General features: G+C 35.0%; 2 protein-coding genes across 2 annotated transcripts in view; one reads left to right on the top strand and one right to left on the bottom strand.

The window, feature by feature from the left end:
- The window catches only part of Acsl (Acyl-CoA synthetase long-chain), a 142860-nt gene that overhangs the window by 122810 nt on the left and 629 nt on the right, over positions 1–19421 (bottom strand). The window lies entirely within an intron of this gene.
- rau (RA domain-containing protein rau) overlaps positions 214–19421 on the top strand; it is a 109274-nt gene continuing 90066 nt past the window's right edge. The window contains exon 1 of the mRNA XM_034968356.2: positions 214–422. The gene's annotated coding sequence lies outside the window, so the exon portion shown is untranslated. The remainder of the gene's footprint in view (positions 423–19421) is intronic.

Here is a 19421-nt window from a genome sequence, read left to right as displayed (position 1 = left end):
AGTTGTAGCCTTTTCGTCACAAACAACTTTTGTTCGGGTTTTTTTAAAATTGATAATTCGTTTTAAATTAATCTTGCTGTGGTTAAACACAATGATTTCCATGTTCAATGCCTGAGATGTGAAATGACCTTTGTTTGAATTAAGTAATGTTTCTTTTCAGAAGCGTCGCACGCGCAGGCCCGCAGGCTCTCGCGGGGGAGGGACAAACGCGCGAAGCTTGGTCATTTCGCGCCGAACCTCCGCGCGCGACGGACGTGTCGCGACGCTTGCAGTGCTGAGCGCGTTTCCGATGTTTCCGTGTTGTACGTTGTGCTCCTATTGACAGATCTGTGTGATTGTGCTATGGAATCTGTTTGTGTGTTTAGGTCCTCCTGAAGGGCTGATTTTGTGTGATTTACCCGCCACTGGAATTATTGTAATCGGTAAGTTTTAAAAATTCTTCTGTGTGTTAAACTTTTTTCGTGTCATAAACGTTGCATTTAATTTGTAATAATATTTTTGTATTTCAAAACCTCATATCGTAGATAACATTATTTCTGAAGTTAAGAATTAGTTATTTAGAGAACTCTGAAATATTTTAAGCAACTTTATGTATTATTGAAAAACATAGATAAATTCTAGTTTTTTGTATTATATGTTGTCTCTACGATATTCTTCATTAGTTCATGTAGAATGCTTATTGTTGCAATAAACCGATTCTATCATTTATTTCTTATAAGTATCTTAAAACACATAATATTAACTTGTAAATTTTAAAGTTCCTTATGTAATTTATTTATGCCTCTACAATTGTAAACGTCTGGTCTTACAAACTACTCTACACTAATTTACTGTAGCTTCTCGAATCTTAAGCGAACTATTAAATTTAATTGCCTTAAGTATTTCTGTTTAGTCTTGACCTTCAGTTGTACTATAAACGTTTCAGATCGTGTAACTATTAAATTTGTTTAGTTACAGTTAATCTTGGAACTTTGAATGTTTCAATGTTTGTTTGAGTTTTTTTAAATATTCATAGTTATGCTTGAAGTTTTGTATTTTCAGTTATTTTTTTTTGCTATTTGTTGTAATATTTGCATTGTTCAGCTTCCCACATAACTAGCTAAGCTCAATCAAGCATAATTTGAATAACTAATCGGACTATATTAGAGGCATTTATTATTGAGGTTGTAATTTTTTAATTCCTCGACTTTTATGCAAATTGCAAGGCCTTTTATTTTAAAACTATCGGCTTTCTCTGCGTCATTTCTCATTGTAATAAGGTTGTTACTTAAATTTCCGATACATGATAATTATTATTGATTACATTCGTCAATTTAAGACTTAATCTACGAGGGCTCTAAGTGTTTATACTGTATTTCTTCTTCTCCATCTTCTTATCCAAGGTCTACTACATTAATCCCACTTGCATCCCACTTGCTAATATTTTATGTAAATATACAGATATCGCGTGTATAGCAAACTTTACTTGGCAACAGTGCAACATGCACTGTTGCTATTGTATAATCTTTTTCCTGGAAAGAGATAAGTGAGCTGGCGTTGAGTTAAATCACCAATTTAGAGATGACACTATTATGATTTTATACATATTGAGTTATATACAAATCAAAATAACAAAAATGTACCTATCAACATACCTACATACCTTCAACTTTTCAAAGAAGTAAAATAAGAATTCGGAAAAGAGTTGAAAATCTTAAAACGGCAAAACAATTTTATTCATCAAACAGCATAGCAAACATCCTGATTTATCAATTTAATTTATTTTAATCAAAGTAAAAAGTAAGAAATCGCACGCAAAAAGATAAAAAATTGCATCAAAATCAGACAATATTCGACAGCTATGATACCAAAGTCAAAGATAATATAAGTATCTACTCTACTTCCCATATCGAGGATTCAAAAATATTGATCAAGTCGTCATAGAAACCTGAGATGCATTTTATAGTGTAGTTGTAATAATTAGGAAATCACAGGACTGGATATAAAATAACGTGTTAATCTTAATGTAAGCAAATTTAATTAATTAAGCTACCCAAGTAGTCACAGCTTGTGAAGTTGTAAATGAATCATTATTGAATCCGTCACGAATTTAGTACGACAAGGTGTTCAGTGACTCACTCTTTTACGTTGATTTCTTGAGGTTTTTAAATGACTTCTTTTCGTTATTTTTCCGGAACAACACCAAGTGTATTTAGTATTACAATTATGTGAGGTTCCCTTTAAGGTAAATACCAGTATCAGTTAGCCTTTATACGGTATCATCTAGTTGTTTAATGTAAAACACTGTTTTGTGGTAGTACTTAGATTTTTACTCCCAGTCTATGATCTTCCCATATTTTAAGACCTGCAATATAAACCTCCATTGTTCCATATTACAGTTATTCTCATCGTTCAAAGGGTTGATTATGTGCCGTCGGGAAAACAATAAAAGTGCACACGTTACAAAATGTCTATAGCATCTTTGTCGGCACTATAATTGCTGAGAGAAATGAATACAATTTGAGGAATGATAATAAAAGCTCGTTGTTTGGTGTGAAGGCGAGAGAGCATCACGAAGAGCCAATATCTACAAATCTAACATGTTGAGACGATTGTTTATGTCTACACGTTTGATGCTTTGTTGAAAACGGAAGCTCTGCGTTCCGCAGAATTGATGTGATAAATGATTTCGATCTTTTCATCTTCCCCGATTACTTTTAAGCATACGCCAGATATACCTACAAGTTTGCTGCAATCTTCCAATTTAGTTTATGTAGAGCAATCATTAATTAAGGGCAAAATTCTCTTTTAATTAAAAACTTTTTTTAATTAAAAAATCATAAACACCGATTGTACATTTCTCGAGCGAGAAAGTAGTCGATACCTAGTTGCTACTTCGTCAATCGAAAAATTCCACGATCACTTTTTTCAGAGGCAGCCTGGAGTACAGACTTGCCATAAATTCGGCTGCCAACCTAAGTTGGATTTGAGAGTTGATATTATGTCTGTATGCTCATAAATCTTATTTCAATGGCACTTACCATTGGAATGTTCTACAAGAGCTCAAAATGTTAAATATAAGCTTAAAATGTTAATGTCTGGACGTTAAAACTTAAAGATACTCGTAAGTGGATTCAAGTTGTTTGCAATTTGCTCATTTCTAATAGGACATGCAACTTAAGAACGTAATAGAAATCCGTACAAATTGAATTAGATCTAACGATGCAGGTGGTCCCGTAATAAAAATAATAAGAGGGAATTAGAATTATCTAGCTTAGTTCAGTATCTATAAGAGGAATGTGCAACATCCACATAAACTCAAGAGAATTTCAGGATGCGAAGCGGAAAATGTACAATAATTTTTTGGTTGAAATAAAGAATTAAAAAAAATATGTACGTAAATCAGTGCCGACATAAGGCTTTAAAATCTGATTGGAAATATATATATGGTGCTTGGATTAAATCAGGTATTAGCGAATAATAAACAGTAAAAGCTGTGATAGTGGCCCCCATTTTGAGGGCTCAGGGGTCCGACTTCTAACTTTTCAGAGCTATTTGCGTTCTAAGCAATAAAATATGTATCACTTGCTTTAACTGTGAAGATAAACATCGTGAGGGTTTCATGCTAAGGATATTAGCCAAGTTTATCATGCTGACTAATATTCCCCTTTCCCCCTCCAATTAAGCGTAAAACTTGTGCTAGGTGTAGGTACGACAATAGTGCAACAGGTGGGGTTTGAACCGGTGACCTTTCGGTTTTCAATGCGCTCCTTTAACCGTTGAGCTATCGAGGCTCATAGAAGAGAAGAAAGAAGAGAGTTCTCCATAAAGTTCAAAGGTGTGTGCAGTTCGGATCAGGTATTAACGACTAATGAATAGTAATTTAAATGGACGAAAGTGATAATATTTTTATTACTCTGCAAGAGTCGGGACAATCTTTTTAATGAGTAAAAACCTTGTTTAATTTTAATGATACTTAAATGCTTAAAATTACCTTGACAACGTATTATTATTATCCATTGAAATGCACCGTTGCTCTCAATTAATTTAAATTACAAGTGCATTTTGTCACTGCCAAGTTGATCTTCTAAAAAAAAAGTTGATCTTCGTAATTTTATATCTGTCATCTGTGTTTTCTGATTCTAAATATCATACCGAATGCTTCGTAAGCAACCAATTTTAGAAATTTTCTAGATTCTTTTCAGCATCCTCCATACAAATGCAGTTTGGTTCTTATTTAAATATTACCTATCAATATGTCACATACCACATTGTTTGTGGTTTACCAAATTTCTGTAAAAACATGTAGTTTCAAAGTTAATAATCACAAGACTTGGGGAAAAGATGTAGCATTTGCAATGTATACTTTAATTGATTTATTTTAGTGATCAAACAGTAATAATTAAATGATAGGTAATATACTACATAATTAAACACTTAAACCTAAATTATCTCCAATGAAAGATTAACACTTATTACCTATAATTGGGTACTACAGCACGTGCACTAAAACAAGAATGATAAGTAGATAATGTAATACAATAAGTTTCTCTTGTTTGTAATAACTAGAAATCCTTTGAATATATTATCTTCTTTGTAATCAATAATCATACAAATTACAATTCGCATTGCAACAGTATCCAACGTGGCCGAGCAACATTTCTAGCTTCACTGGTCACTCATCTGTGGTCATACATACTCATTCACTTACATATATATTACTTCGTAGAGACAGGGCTATTGAACAAACAAAATGGTACCGACTCAGTGGTGCTTTAGCACAAATGCAACCTCAGTGACGTCTGGATTTCAAACGGGTCGTTCATTAGTATGTAAGAGGAGGCGCTGATTTATTTGGTTCCAAAACTGTGAAAAATTTTGTTCGCTTGACCAAATCTTGCATACTAGTTTAGTTCGCGTAGTGTAGTGTGGTTGCAATTTAGTAATTGATTCAGCTATTTGATAAATCGTTTCCTTTAAAGACTTCGTTTAACTGAATAGTTTGTGTAGTCCTAAAAGATCTCATTACATTTAATTGATCTATAAGTTGAACCTCGAGTTTAACTACTATATTTAATACTTTAGTTAAAGATTTTATTACTTATCTACTGATAACCGCGACTTCTTTCGTGTGGGTTTATATAAATCCCGTGAGAACTCCGGAATATTTGGAACTTTGGAATGTAAGTTACCTCTGTACCATTCATTAAAATTTATTAAAATGATTGGCCGTGAAAAGGTATCAGACAGACCGACACACTTTCGCATTTATAACACTTGTTTGGGTTCTGACATTTTAGTTTTAAGGGTTTTCAAAGCTTGTAGAGACCTAATGGCAAATAATTACGAATAATTTTTTGTAGTTATTTCAGTACCAGTAACCCTAAACTTTTTTAGTATACTCGTAGTAGGCAGTGACTGCAGAGTTCCTGGCAAGTTTATTTTCAGTATTTATTTTGCAGACTATGGTAGACTCGACACAAGCTGTCAGACTTGTGTAATTACCTACTTTTTAAAATAGGCATACAAGAAAAGTTATTGTTGGCTGAATTTTATTTCCTAAATCTGTGTACATAATATTTTAACAACGGAAAGTGTATAAATTTGTTAGTGATTCTCTCAAATTGATATAGTTTTAGGTTTAATTATGTAGTTTGATTTTAATTTAGTTTGTAACGATGGGGCTGGCATATAGATTATCTGTAAAAGCCCCTTACAAAATAACAGATTTAAAAAAAAAAAAAACGGAATAAATGCGTTACGAATTTTGCATTATTGCATCCAAGTTAGGTATAAAAAGGCCTGTACATTTAGGCTTAGCAAGGAGCTCTATGGCTACGGGATAAAACTCGTTAGCATTATTTCACATTTTAAAATATTCTTGAATCATTTATCCTAGTCGGTATTGAATATCTTATCATTATTTGTATAGTGCAGTTGACCGCATTTTTACCCGTCTACCAGTCATAACAAGTTTACCTTCAAGATTGTTGGTAACTTCACATTATTTTGTATCGTGCACAGAGTCTTGTTTTTATATCGGTTTGTAGGTAGATAGGTATGTAGTTCTAGGCCCGTGCGTGCAAATTTATAATTCACGGTTTGTGCCGTGTTTAATTGATTTATTCGTAGATATTATTTATTGTTATTCTTCAAATATTGTCGGTGCTATTAAAAGTATTTGATTGATTTATTATATTTTTTTAACAGACTTTAATCGATAATAGACACAAAGTAAATAACTTAAGATGAGTTTGTATGTGTGTGTGTTTTAAAGGGTTTTAACCAAACAAACATAATTTGTCTCTCATTTGAATATTGATCAATCAAAACCAATTTAGTTGATAGATTTAAGTCATACTTTTGATACATAATAATATAATTGTTGACTGTCTCAAATAAATTAAAAAGAGGGTAGTTCGCTACTGCCCATGACAGCTCGAACTTAATTTCTCGCAGCACCGCAGTCCCGTCGTGACCACGACCCGTGCAATTGGGTTGAAATATCGACAAGAAAAAACATCAAATTAATCGTGGTGTGTACCCGTTATCTACATTAAAATATATTGTGCATATTATTACATTTCTTAGACGTATGTGATCTATATTATCATCCTACAAATCCAACAACTGACTAGGTAATAGGTACCTACTTTGAATAAATGATTTGATTTCATCTTGTAGCAACTAAAGTTAACTAAAGTTAACAGCTAGTTGGACTGGAAGCTTTTAATTAGTAAAAACAAAAAAATATAATTAATCAACACATAACAATTATATTGTTATGATGAAACTGTTTTTATCGTAATGATAACTTGTTCAGCTCCTGTCGATTGTATACTGAATAGTAATTGTAAAGCGGTGCTATGCTCCATTTTCTATGGGACCGCGAGCGAAGAAACCACGATAAGAACTCCAATTATTACTGTTTCACTTATTCATGAGACGTGGGACTGCTTGACAGTTTTGTAATCGATAACATAGTGTAGGTAGCACGACTATACTTACGTATCTATGAGAATTCTTGAGATCTATTTCTTTACTATCTATGTAAGTAGTTTTAAATTATTATGTGCGTTGCCATCTACCAGTAATATAGTATCAACAAGCATTTGAGCATTTGACATTTACTACCTAAAACTGCCTCTTTCTTCTTCGTCTTCCTGTCCTTATTCCACGCTATGTTGTGTCCAGCACAACATGTCTTCTTCTTCTACTCACTTCTGTCATCAACGCATTATCCACTCTTTTACACGCGTATCCTCTTTCACGTAATCCATAAGCCTTTTCTTTGGTCTTCCCACGAAGTAGAGTTATTTCTCTCGTCCGTGGGTCTTCCTCTCCTCTGTTTTCCTTCCACAACATACTATTTTATATCACTACCTAAAAATCATCATCACTAATTATTATTATTACAGGCGATATTGCGCTTATAGTCTTGCGCTAATTTGGTAGATCGATTATTTATCAACGGACATATCCTTAACTATAGATTATTAAAAGAACTAATTTAGACAATTTTAGTGAATTTGGAAGGAAGACTACTCTGTATATTCTTAAAAAAAATTGTCCTAGCTATCAATGTAATGATATTTTAATTACTGTAGCACTTAACATTTTAGAAGAAAAAACTACATTTACCTACTAAATATCTCTTACTTTGTTAAGCATTCTTAGGTATTATAACAGTGCCTCATTGTTTATTTAGGATGAACATAATATATTTATTTTTTACTGCAGTAGTATGCAGCAAGGTAGTGTGGTCGCCCCTGCTTGTTTAGTGCAGCGTCAATATTAACTCGTTTTATTATGGGATTCCATTTCACGCTTTTAAACTCCAGGAATTTGATTGAGTATAAAATTTTTATTTGAGGTTTGCTGTGTTTTTATGGCATCTATAAAATCTTTTAATTTGCATTCTCTGATGGAAGACTGTTTTGTATTCATATTTAGTACTTAAATAATTATAATAATAGATTTAGTTATTTTTATGAGTAGGTATAATTTTCTATTTCACATTTGCTTGTCCTTTCTGTCTTTAGCTATTCTTCTGTAAGCATGAGATCAAAAATTGTTTAAAAAATCACTTTTAAAATGAATAATGCTGAGTTCCATGCCAGCAATAGAATCTGTTTTTCGAACCGGTAGTCTTGAAGTGCCATGGCTTAGTAAATATAAGTTAAATATTCCAATATATATTTCAATAATTCCAAAATATATTCAAATCAATATTGTATTTGCACATGTTCATTTAACTTATATTTTTGAAACAATAATAATATAATATCGTAATACTTTTTAAAACTTTTATGCTTTTCCCACAGTTATTATTGCATTTTTAAGGTTCCGTACCTCAAAAGGAAAAACGGAACCCTTATAGGATCACTTTGTTGTCTGTCTGTCTGTCTGTCGGTCTGTCAAGAAACCTACAGGGTACATCCCGTTGACCTAGAATCATAAAATTTTCAGGTAGGTAGGTAGGTCTTACAGCTGAAATTCGGGGAAAAATCTGAAAACCGTAAATTTGTGGTTACATCACACAAAAAAAATTAAATTGTGTCATTAACTAATAATTAGTATTTTCAATTTTCGGAGTAAGATAACTACCTATATCAAATGGGGTATCGTATGAAAGGTCTTCACCTGTACATTCTAAAACAGATTTTTATTTATTTTTATGCATCATAGTTTTTGAATTATCGTGCAAAATGTCAAAAAAATACGACTATAGTACGGAACCTTCGTTGCGCGAGCCTGACTCGCACTTGGCCGGTTTTATTATTACATAAAGCAGTTTAGCAAGAAGACCTCTCTTTACAAGTCACAACTTGAAACAAAAACTTGTACTGCGTTGTTCATTGACCAGCAGCGTCTCCGTAATCTTGTTTCTCGGAAAAAATATGGTTTGTTCTTGAGCAAGCGGAGCTATTCTCGCGGTTTCTGCATTTTGCTCCACTGTTACAGATGCGTTGCACATTTTTGTGTGGGAACTGCCTTCACAATGGGTTCGGAGGGTCTCACGCTCTCGTGGACGGTTCTTGCGACAGTTGCTTGGAGTGTCGACGTGTCACAAACCTTTGTGCTTGCGGTTTGAAACCTTTCGAGGGTGTATTATATTTCTCTTATCGCTTTTGTTTTTGTTATCTTTTTAGGGTTCCGTACCTCAAAAGGAAAAACGGAACCCTTGTAGGATCACTTTGTTGTCTGTCTGTCTGTCAATAAACGTACAGAGTACTTCCCGTTGACCAAGAATCATGAAATCTGGCTTGTAGGTAGGTCTTATAGCAGACATAAGGGGAAAAATCTGAAAATCGTGAATTTGTGGTTACATTACACAAAAAAATTAAATTGTAGGAACTAATAATTACTATTTTCAATTTTCAAAGTAAGATAACTATATCAAGTGGGGTATCATATGAAAGGGCTTTACCTATGCATTCTAAAACAGATTTTTATTTACTAATATGCATCATAGTTTTTGATTTATCGTGCAAAATGTCGAAAAATACGACTGTAGTACGAAACCCTCGGTGCGCGAGTCTGACTCGCACTTGGCTGTTCTTTTTTAAAGTCTTGTTGCATAAAAAGTTACCACAATTATAAGAAGTGTCAGTGAAGTTATCTATTGAGATGATAGGCGAGACGAGATTGAATACATCAATAGATCATTGGATCTATTTGCCTTATTGATATTAATCAGATCGATCACTCTCGTGATCAGACGGTGACGAGTTAAAGCCATTTATGGCTTGATTTATTGTGATTCTACATGTCTTATCATTGGCGCCTTTTGAATGTGTTAATTAATTGAACTACTTTCAATTATTAAGTGAAAAAGATTTTATTTATTTATGCAGATACAAGTTAGCCCTTGACTGCAATCTTACCTGGTGGTAAGTGACGATGCAGTCTAAGATGGAAGCGGGCTAACCTGGAAGGGGTATGGCAGTTTTTAATAAACCCATGCCCCTTTGGTTTCTACACGGCATCGTACCGGAACGCTAAATTGTTAGGCGGCACGGCTTTGCCGGTAGCCACGGCCGAAACCTTCCACCAGATCAGACCAGAAATTTAGAAATTGTTAAATTCCAAACCCCTGCCGGGAATCGAACTCGGGACCTCTCCTCTAATAGGACAACAGCGCTTACCACTACGCCAGGGAGGTCGTCGTCATTCTGAGTGGAGAACTGTGCTCAGTAGTGGGCTGGCCAATGGGTTGATGATGCTGATGATAATTGTGATTTTGTAGACTAGCTCATGCTCGCGACTTCATCCGCGTGGACTACACAAATTTCAAACCTCTAATTTCAAACCTCTATTTCATCCCCTTAGGGGTTGAATTTTCAAAAATCTTTTCTTATCGGATGCCTACGTCATAATAGCTATCTGCATGCCAAATTTCAGCCCGATCCGTCCAGTAGTTTGAGCTGTGCGTTGATAGATCAGTCAGTCAGTCAATCCTTTTAAAGGTATAATTTGTTTAGTTCATCTTATCTCTGGAAATGTTTACATTAAAAAAAAAGATTCCTACGAATTGAGAACCTCCTTCTTTTTTTGAAGTCGGTTAAAAAGGTTTTTGGCTAACTTAGTTTGTGTAGTTTCATAGATTCATTGACATTGCTATGGAACACCACGGAAAAATACCATAACAGTTTAAATGGTTTTATTAGCATCATGGAATCTTATTGATTCTAAGAACTTGCACTTTAGAATCATCGATGATTGGTGATTCATGATCGCAAATCATCTGTGATTCATTTCGCGACCTTTGCTCAACAGCTATACCACTATACGGTCTGTCGTAAAATTTTAAGTGCGTGTGGAATGATTCCATAGATTAAACAAAACTTCGTTTCGTTCATTTTTCCATTCAAGCAAAAAGTTAAGACTTGGCTCTACTCTGTTTTCGTTGGCCCTAAACCGTAATAAAGCTTAGACAGACAGACACACTTTCTCATTTATAATTTTTTTTTAAATATAGAGATAACGAGCAAACGAGCAGGCGGGTCACCTGATGTTAAATGATTACCGCCGCCCATGAACATTTGCAGCACAAGAGGAACCGCCGATTCGTTGCCGGCCTTTCAATTTTATAACATTAGTATATTATGCTCATTGATGCGTAACAAGTATTTCAGGCCATTGTAATTTTCCACAACAATTTAATTTAAATTTTTTTTTTTTTTTATTCAGATACAAGTTAGCCCTTGACTGCAATCTCTCCTGGTGGTAAGTGATGATGCAGTCTAAGATGATAGCGGGCTAACCTGGAAGGGCTATGGCAGTTTTTATTAAACCCATACCCCTTTGGTTTCTACACGGCATCGTACCGGAACGCTAAATCGCTTGGCGGCACGGCTTTGCCGGTAGGGTGGTAACTAGCCACGGCCGAAGCCTCCCACCAGACCAGACCAGAAATTTAGAAATTATAAAATTCCAAACCCCTGCCAGGAATCGAACCCGGGACCTCCCAATATTAAGACCACAGCGCTCACCACTGCGCCAGGGAGGTCGTGAAAAATGATTTTAAAGTTGACTTTTGAATACACCATTTCTAAATTGTCACACGGACCTACTTACTTTCTGTCCATTTCTCATAAATAAACAACTTTAGAATGTTCTGAAAATTTAGAAAAGAACTTGGTTGGTTCCTTTTCGTCTTTTTTCGTTACCATCAAAGTGAAATAGGCAACACCTAGACCGGCTTGTTCTAGTTTAGTATGAATCATAAGTTTTTGCTCATGACCAGAAAACTTAGAAATAGCTATTTCTCGCGAAGATTGATCATTATCTTCATTATTAGCACATCGCCCGGCTCGCTACGATACGAGAACGTGTCTCCTCCCAAGATAAGAAGAGTTTAGCCCTGGCCAAGTGCCGATTGGCAGATTTGATATACCCTTGAGAACACTACGGGGAACTCTCAGGCGTTCAGATTTTCTCACGATGTTTCCTTCACCATTAAACCAGGTGATATTAATTAATTGCTTTAGAATATGAGAATTCCTGGTACTCGTAGCAAAATGTTGGTCCCACGGGACCAAGATTTTTTTTACACTGCAAACTATTTCAGCGAAAAGTTTCTGTGGCTTAACCATGAAAAGACAGCAAAGAGGCCATAGATAACAGAGACCGACAGAATATAAGTAAACTAGTTTGTGCCTGCGACTTCGTCCGCGTGGACTACAGACCCCTATTTTTGAATTTTCAAAAATCTTTTGTTAGCGGATGTCCAAGTCATAATAGCTATTTGCATACCAAATTTCGGCCCGATCCGTCCAGTTGTTTGAGCTGTGCGTTTATAGATCAGTCAGTCACCTTTTCCTTTTATATATATTTAGATAATAAAAAGTTTCAATCGACTGCAGTCAAGCGTAAAGAAGTGTTAAATATTAGTCATGAAGTCATTGTACCTACCTGTTGAAGTGTTTGGGAGAAAGCATATTTTATTCGACAGCAGAAATCGCGTAGTTCACGCTTCAGAGGTGTCGCGTGTTGACTACTCATTATTATTCTGGAATTTAGCACTATGTATGACGCTCTTTCAACAAGTTAAGAGCCATTTAGCTTCATTGCAAGCCAGTCGAATTCCTATATTTTGTAAAATTACACGATATATTGTACAAAAAACATTTGACTGACGCTAGAGGTCAATTAACGTTGCGTAAGTAGGCCACTCGGAGTCAATGCTACGTCGTAGGTGGGGCATTGACCCCAGTTTTGAACGCTAAACATTGGATTGTGTTTAGCATTTTAGATAGTATAACAGTGACGCAAAGTTTTTGCTAGCGTTGTAGTTACACACACCCTGTATATAGGTAGGTATACACGGTTTTTAATTTCAATTAAAATAGAAGATCAGTAGTACCTACCTACTTTTTTGCAGTTAAATTAATTACAGTTTAGTTAATATACCTATACATATATATATAATAGTTTTTCATCTTTCTTAATTTCAATTTTGTGAGCAGCATAATAAATAAATAATAATTAGTCTCGTATCATTAATTTATCTTTTATTAAAAATGGAATTCCGACATAATGACATGCAAATGATGGATTGGATGAATAAGCTAAGATTTTTTGCTGTTGTTTAAAATTAATACCTTCATTATCTACGTCATACTCACTTAGTAACTCTGTAAATAAGTCTTTTTGTCCTTTACTTCGCTAAATAACAATTTAAATTATCTTTTCAAACAAAGATCTGACAGAGTTAAAGGTTGAAGTTTTTGTGATTATAAACGATTTGCAGTTTTTATACTGAGGTCCATTATATAAACTCAGTTAAGTGTAGGTATGTCTGGATTATATTATTATTCTTAGACTAGGTTAGGTATATTACCTATAGAGCATCAATAACTCAACGGTTGAAGAAGCGGACCGAAAACAGAAAGGTCGCCGGTTCAAACCCTACCCGTTGCGCTATTATCGTACCAACTCTTAGCACAAGCTTACAGTTGGAGGGGAAAGTGGAATATTAGTCATCATGATGAACTTGGCTATATTCTGTTTAATAAAAACCGACTTCGTTACACAAACACTAAAAATTGAAAAATAATTTAATTTATTACCGAATATATTATGTATACAAGAGTTAATATAGTTCGCGTAATCGGGGAACATACATAAAAAAAAAAAAAAAAAAAAAAAAAAAAGATTCCGACGAATTGAGAACCTCCTCCTTTTTTTGAAGTCGGTTAAAAAGAAAAAAAATGTTTGAAAATATTATGTGTATTTTTTATAATTTTTTAGTGTTTTACCTACACTTAAAGGAAATTACTAAATAATTTTAAAAATACATATCAAAAATTGCGTAACCGGCAGGAATCGAACCTGCATCTTCTGGGTTCGCGCCCGATGCCTTGACCAATTCGGCCACGGTTTCGCTTACCGCCAGTGACGAAATTTGTGATACGTATGTTCTCTCAGTACTGAAGCGACTGTTTAATGCCATCTAGAAGCGACACTTTGCAGTTATCGAAACTACTTTCAAAGGCCCATATAAGCTCTTTGAACGAGAAATGACATTATTTGCTTTTTCCTATATTTTTTATAATTTTTACCGGTTACGCAATTTTTGATATGTATTTAAAATTATATTATGTGTAGTTATGGAATTTCTAGTTTGTATTTTATTTATGTATTTAGGTATTTTCTAGTTTGTAGGTGGGAACACTGTCAAAGAAGAAGATGATTGATCAATGAGCAAAGTTATATAGGTACTTATTAGATTAGAGCCACGAGTACAAAACTAAAATGAATCCCATAGTGACCGAAGTTACAACTATTTATGAAACTAAAATGAATCTCGTAGTGACCGAAGTTACAACTATTTATGAAACTAAAATGAATCTCGTATTGACCGAAGTTACAACTATTTATGAAACTAAAATGAATCTCGTAGTGACCGAAGTTACAACTATTTATGAAACTAAAATGAATCTCGTATTGACCGAAGTTACAACTATTTATAAAACTAAAATGAATCTCGTGGTGACCGAAGTTACAACTACTTATGAAGCTAAAGTGGAGCAGTTAAAGAGGCCTGATTAATAACGTGAAATCGAACATTCCGGCGTGTTACTAGTAGGCGAGATTCATTTGTAACATAAGTACCGAATCCGACGGGTAGGGTGCTATTTAACGTCACGACTACTTGAAGAATTCGATACGACATAGAAAAATAAAATAAAAATATCTGGGCGCGTTTGGAACCCTCGAAGCTTTAGTTTTAAGTTCGCGTAAAAACTTTATCACCACTATATCTTACAAATCCAACAACTGACAATCAAAAAGAGTAATTTATTACCTATTTTGAATAAATTATTATTTAATTTTGATTTTGAATATTTTTTATTCAATTAAATGTTTACAAGTATATTTGAATCGTCAGATGCATCTACCATAACATAACAGCAAAGAACAAGATGAATAATATTATACCAGAAAATACTATGTAAGTATATAAAAAATAAATATCCATACGGTCATATTATCTTCTATAGTGTATTCTATCTTGTGTCCTATGACGAATTCATCTTTCTTCTTTCTTCTCCTATGAAGTATTCTAGCAACGAATGTTAAAACTAAAAAAAAACAGCCAAGTGTGAGTAAGGCTCGCACACTGAGGGTTCCGTACTACAGTCGTATTTTTTCGACATTTTGCATGATAATTCAAAAACTATGATGCATAAAAATAAATAAAAATCTGTTTTAGAATGCACAGGTAAAGCCCTTTCATATGACACCCCACTTGATATAGTTATCTTACTTCGAATATTGAAAATACTAATTATCAGTTCATGACGACAATTTAATTTTTTTTGTGTGATCTAACCCTAAATTCACGGTTTTCAGATTTTTCCCCTAAAGCCAACTAAGTAAGACCTAGTAAGACCCACCTACCTGCCAAATTTCATGATTCTAGGTCAACGGGAAGTACCCTGTAGGTTTCTTGACAGACAGACAGACAACAAAGTGATCCTATAAGGGTTCCGTTTTTCCTTTTGAGGTATGGAACCCTAAAAATACTGAGCTATATGAAAAAGTTTTTTTAATATAGTGTGGTCGTGCATTATAAAAGCGATCGTGATTGGACGGTTTTGTTGCAGCCATGCGCGGGCGCAGGCACTTGACCATTGCTCGCTCTCGTAGCATTCCAGCCGTGGACGTTGCCCTTCCAACTGCATTGATTACTGAAAACAAACTATTGAAAACATTTTTATAATTTTTATGGTGTTTCACCTACACTTGAAGGAAATTTCTAAATAATTTTAAATACACATCAAAAATTGCGAACCGGCAAGAATCGAACCCGCGTCTCCAGGGATCGCGCCCGACGCTCTAACCACTAAGCTACAGCCCGCTTACTGCCAGTGACGAAATTTGTGATGTGTATGCTCACTCAGTACTGAAGCGACTGTTTCTGCCATCTAGTAGCGACATCTTTTTTTTTTTTTTTGCAGTTATCGAAACTACTTCAAAGGCCCATTACAATGCATGCATGGGTTCGATTCCTGCCGGTTCGCAATTTTTGATGTGTATTTAAAATTATTTATTGAAAACATGTATTATTCATCGGTCGTAGTCGTTGTACCTATTGTAAAAAATATTTTCATCTGTTGATTCTGATGCTGAATATCGTGACTTGAGATCGTTGAGTAACTTAAGCAGCATGCGTTAGTTTTTTAAGAGATATTTAATCAAATCAATATACATAAATAATAATCAGTACCCTTATTATGAAAGTGTGTTTGTTTGTTGGTTTGTTCTTCAATCACGTCGCAACGGTGCAACGGATTGACATGATTTTTTCCATGGGTATAGATAAAGACCTTGAGAGTGACATAGACTTTTTATCCCGGGAAATCTAAGAGTTCCCACGGGATTTAAAAAAAATCTAAATCCACGCGTACGAACTTACGAAGTCGCGGGCATCAGCTAGACACACACGCTCACACGCACACGCACACACACACACACACACACACATACACGACTGGATGGCTGGTTATTCCTCTGGCTAAATGAAGCTATTTCAGATTACAAGAAATCGTTGAAATGTAAATAAGAATTATATAAGATTTCGGATTCGGAAGGTTTCCTGCTAATAACTAGCCTTGTTAAATATTTGGTTGGTATGTACTTAGCTATCGTGGGCAGCATCCGCTCGGCAAGGCTGCGCGGGCGCACTGATAAGCATCGCTTTATTAGGGTTCCGTACCTCAAGAGGAAAAAAGGAACCCTAAAAGGATCACTTCGTTGTCTGTCTATCTGTCAAGACCCTTTTTCTCAGGAACACTAAAGAGGTATCAAGTTGAAATTAATATGAAATATGTATTCAAGTCTATAAATCCGTTGGAGCTATGGAAAATCAAACTTCTAAGTTAGCGAAACCAAAAGAACCAAAAGAACGAGTGTCAAAACCTATTTAACCTAGAATCATGAAATTTGATAGGAAGCTATGTCTTATAGCAAGAAGTAAAGGTAAAATATCCGAAATTCATAAAATTGTATATAGATCACATCAAAATTTACCATTACAAACTTATATTTTTGTAGTTGGAGATGAATTAAATTACACGTGTCCTTCTAAATGATTACAAGATACGGAACCCTCAGTGAGCGAATCCACCTCGCACTTGACCGGTTTGTTTTATTAGCTGCAAAGCCAGTTACAAGAAGTGGGCACCCTTTAGATATTTGGATGTTTGTACTGATAAGAACCATAAAAGTGTCTAACCCGTTAATATAAAAAAAAAACAAGATAAAGGTGCAGTCCCATATCAAAATGTGACCGAAATAATGGCGCTAAAATTATTATTAAAAAAAACTTAACCGAAATAATGGCGCACTTGACTCTAATAAAAGTTAGCATTTAAAACATCATATTTTACAAACGGATCTAGAAATCGAAAAATGTGTCCACACCCACAGTGTTTTTAAAAGACCTATTCAACAATATCCCCCACTATGGGGGATGGGATATTGTTGAATATACTAGACCAGAAAAAAAAATTCATCCCCACTTTACATGTAGGGGAGCTACCTTAAAAAAATATTTATCACAATTTTAGTTCACCACTTTGTCGGCGTGATTAATATTTATACTCATGCCAAATCACCGATTTCTAGCACTAATAGTCTCAGAGATTAACTGAGGACGGACTTACTTCTGTAACTTACTTCTGTTATCTGTTTTACGTACATAAAAACATAAATAAATTTAAAAAAAAAAGTGACTGTCATAATATAAATACTAGAAATAAAAATAAACTTGTAATTCCCGCCTCTAGGCTCAGTAAAGTTAGCAATTCATTTGCTCGTAATTCCATACGTTTCTATAATAAGCTTCCAGAAGACATATTAGAGATGTCTCTCAACAAGTTCAAAGTTTTCATAAAACGTAAACTAATTGAAAAATCCTATTACAATGTAAAGGATTATTTAAATGATAAGCAAGCTTGGGAATGAGTTGCTTAGCGACCTTGTGATAGTAGTTCTAATAAGTTTCAATAATTTTGTAAAGTGGTGATAATAAAAAGAATACCCGGCTGAGTTTGTTGTGGGCTCTTTCTCAGACCTGGGCGCGTTTGGAACCCTCGTAGCTTTAGTTTTAAGTTTGCGTTATAATTATCACCACTATATCTTACAAATCTAACACTATACCAGACAATCAATAAGAGTAATTTATTACCTATTTTGAATAAATCATTTGACTTTGACTTTGACTTGCACTTATCTATGGGTCTAAGGGACTGACGATTTTTTTTGGTAATATTACTTTCGATTTGTTCCTGAGCAAAAAGAGCCTTGAAAGACAGAGACAAACAGACAGATAGATGAATAACTAGCCACCTAGTTATTCATCTGTCTGTCTGTTGAAGTACGTGTACAACAAATACTTGTCTTGAAACAAGTCAAATATAGTTCCAACTGTGGCCCTACCGCGGTTGTTTGACAGCTACAATGTCACGATCGCAATCATCTCTGATTGGTTAATGCTCGCTCACAATGCATTGTTGCAACAAGAATCGCACAAATTCAGCCAATCAGAACAATTGAGATTGTAATAATGATTGATGCAGGTTTTAGACAATCGCCCTACTGGTAAATAAGTATCGTATAGGATCTGTAATAGTAGAGATTAGGCAAGATGTGTCTCGGATGAGGATGAGTAAGCGTCCGGAGGAGTCGGCAGCTGTCGAGTGTCGGCAATTGAGTAAATGAACTCGGCGCCATGCCTTTACCAACTGGTACTTACGCTTGGGCTAATGCATAGAGCAGAAACAAAGAGGAGTTGGCCTAAGCAACTGTGCACTGTGATTTTCAACTAGGTCCTGACGTCATCACTGTGGGCGGGGCCTTAGTTAGTATGCTGGCTGCGTTCGTCAGGTTCACATATATTGAGACTCGTATTATCGGTGTGTTTTCGCGTTTTTAAGAACAAAAGGATAAAGTGTTGTGTTTTATCGTGTCAAAGTTATTCAGACAGACGTTCTGATGCTATGAATGGTATCACATTTCATTTGTAAGTAATTTTATACGTAATTATTAAAATAGTTCTAGATTATTGACATCTAGTGTGAGATAGCTGAACTATGTAGTGACATCAATATATCGATGTTAGGTCGCTAAGCGAGTAGTTTTGCTACTAACCCGCAGATGGAAAATTGAGAAGTGGGCGGCGTTCCACAACCCCTCACCCCGCAAAATGTCACTCGATATTTCATAGGGAAATCTTAATACAACATCTCCTCTTTGTTTCTGCTCTATGGGCTAATGTTATAAGACATGCCCCCGATTTCTAACGTCACCCGGACGTGGACTCATGCCACGGCCTCGGGGGCGTACGGACTAACCAGTAGTCCAACCAATCCACCCATCCCAACGTCATCCTAAGCCGTGGTCCGAGCCTCACAGGAGGCGTCCTTAGGTCT

Source organism: Maniola hyperantus, chromosome 1 (assembly GCF_902806685.2).
Source record: "Maniola hyperantus chromosome 1, iAphHyp1.2, whole genome shotgun sequence".
In the NCBI taxonomy this organism is placed as follows: Eukaryota; Metazoa; Arthropoda; class Insecta; order Lepidoptera; family Nymphalidae; genus Maniola; species Maniola hyperantus.
The sequence above is the reverse complement of the archived record's forward strand: the minus strand, read 5'-3'. Positions and strand labels throughout refer to the sequence as shown.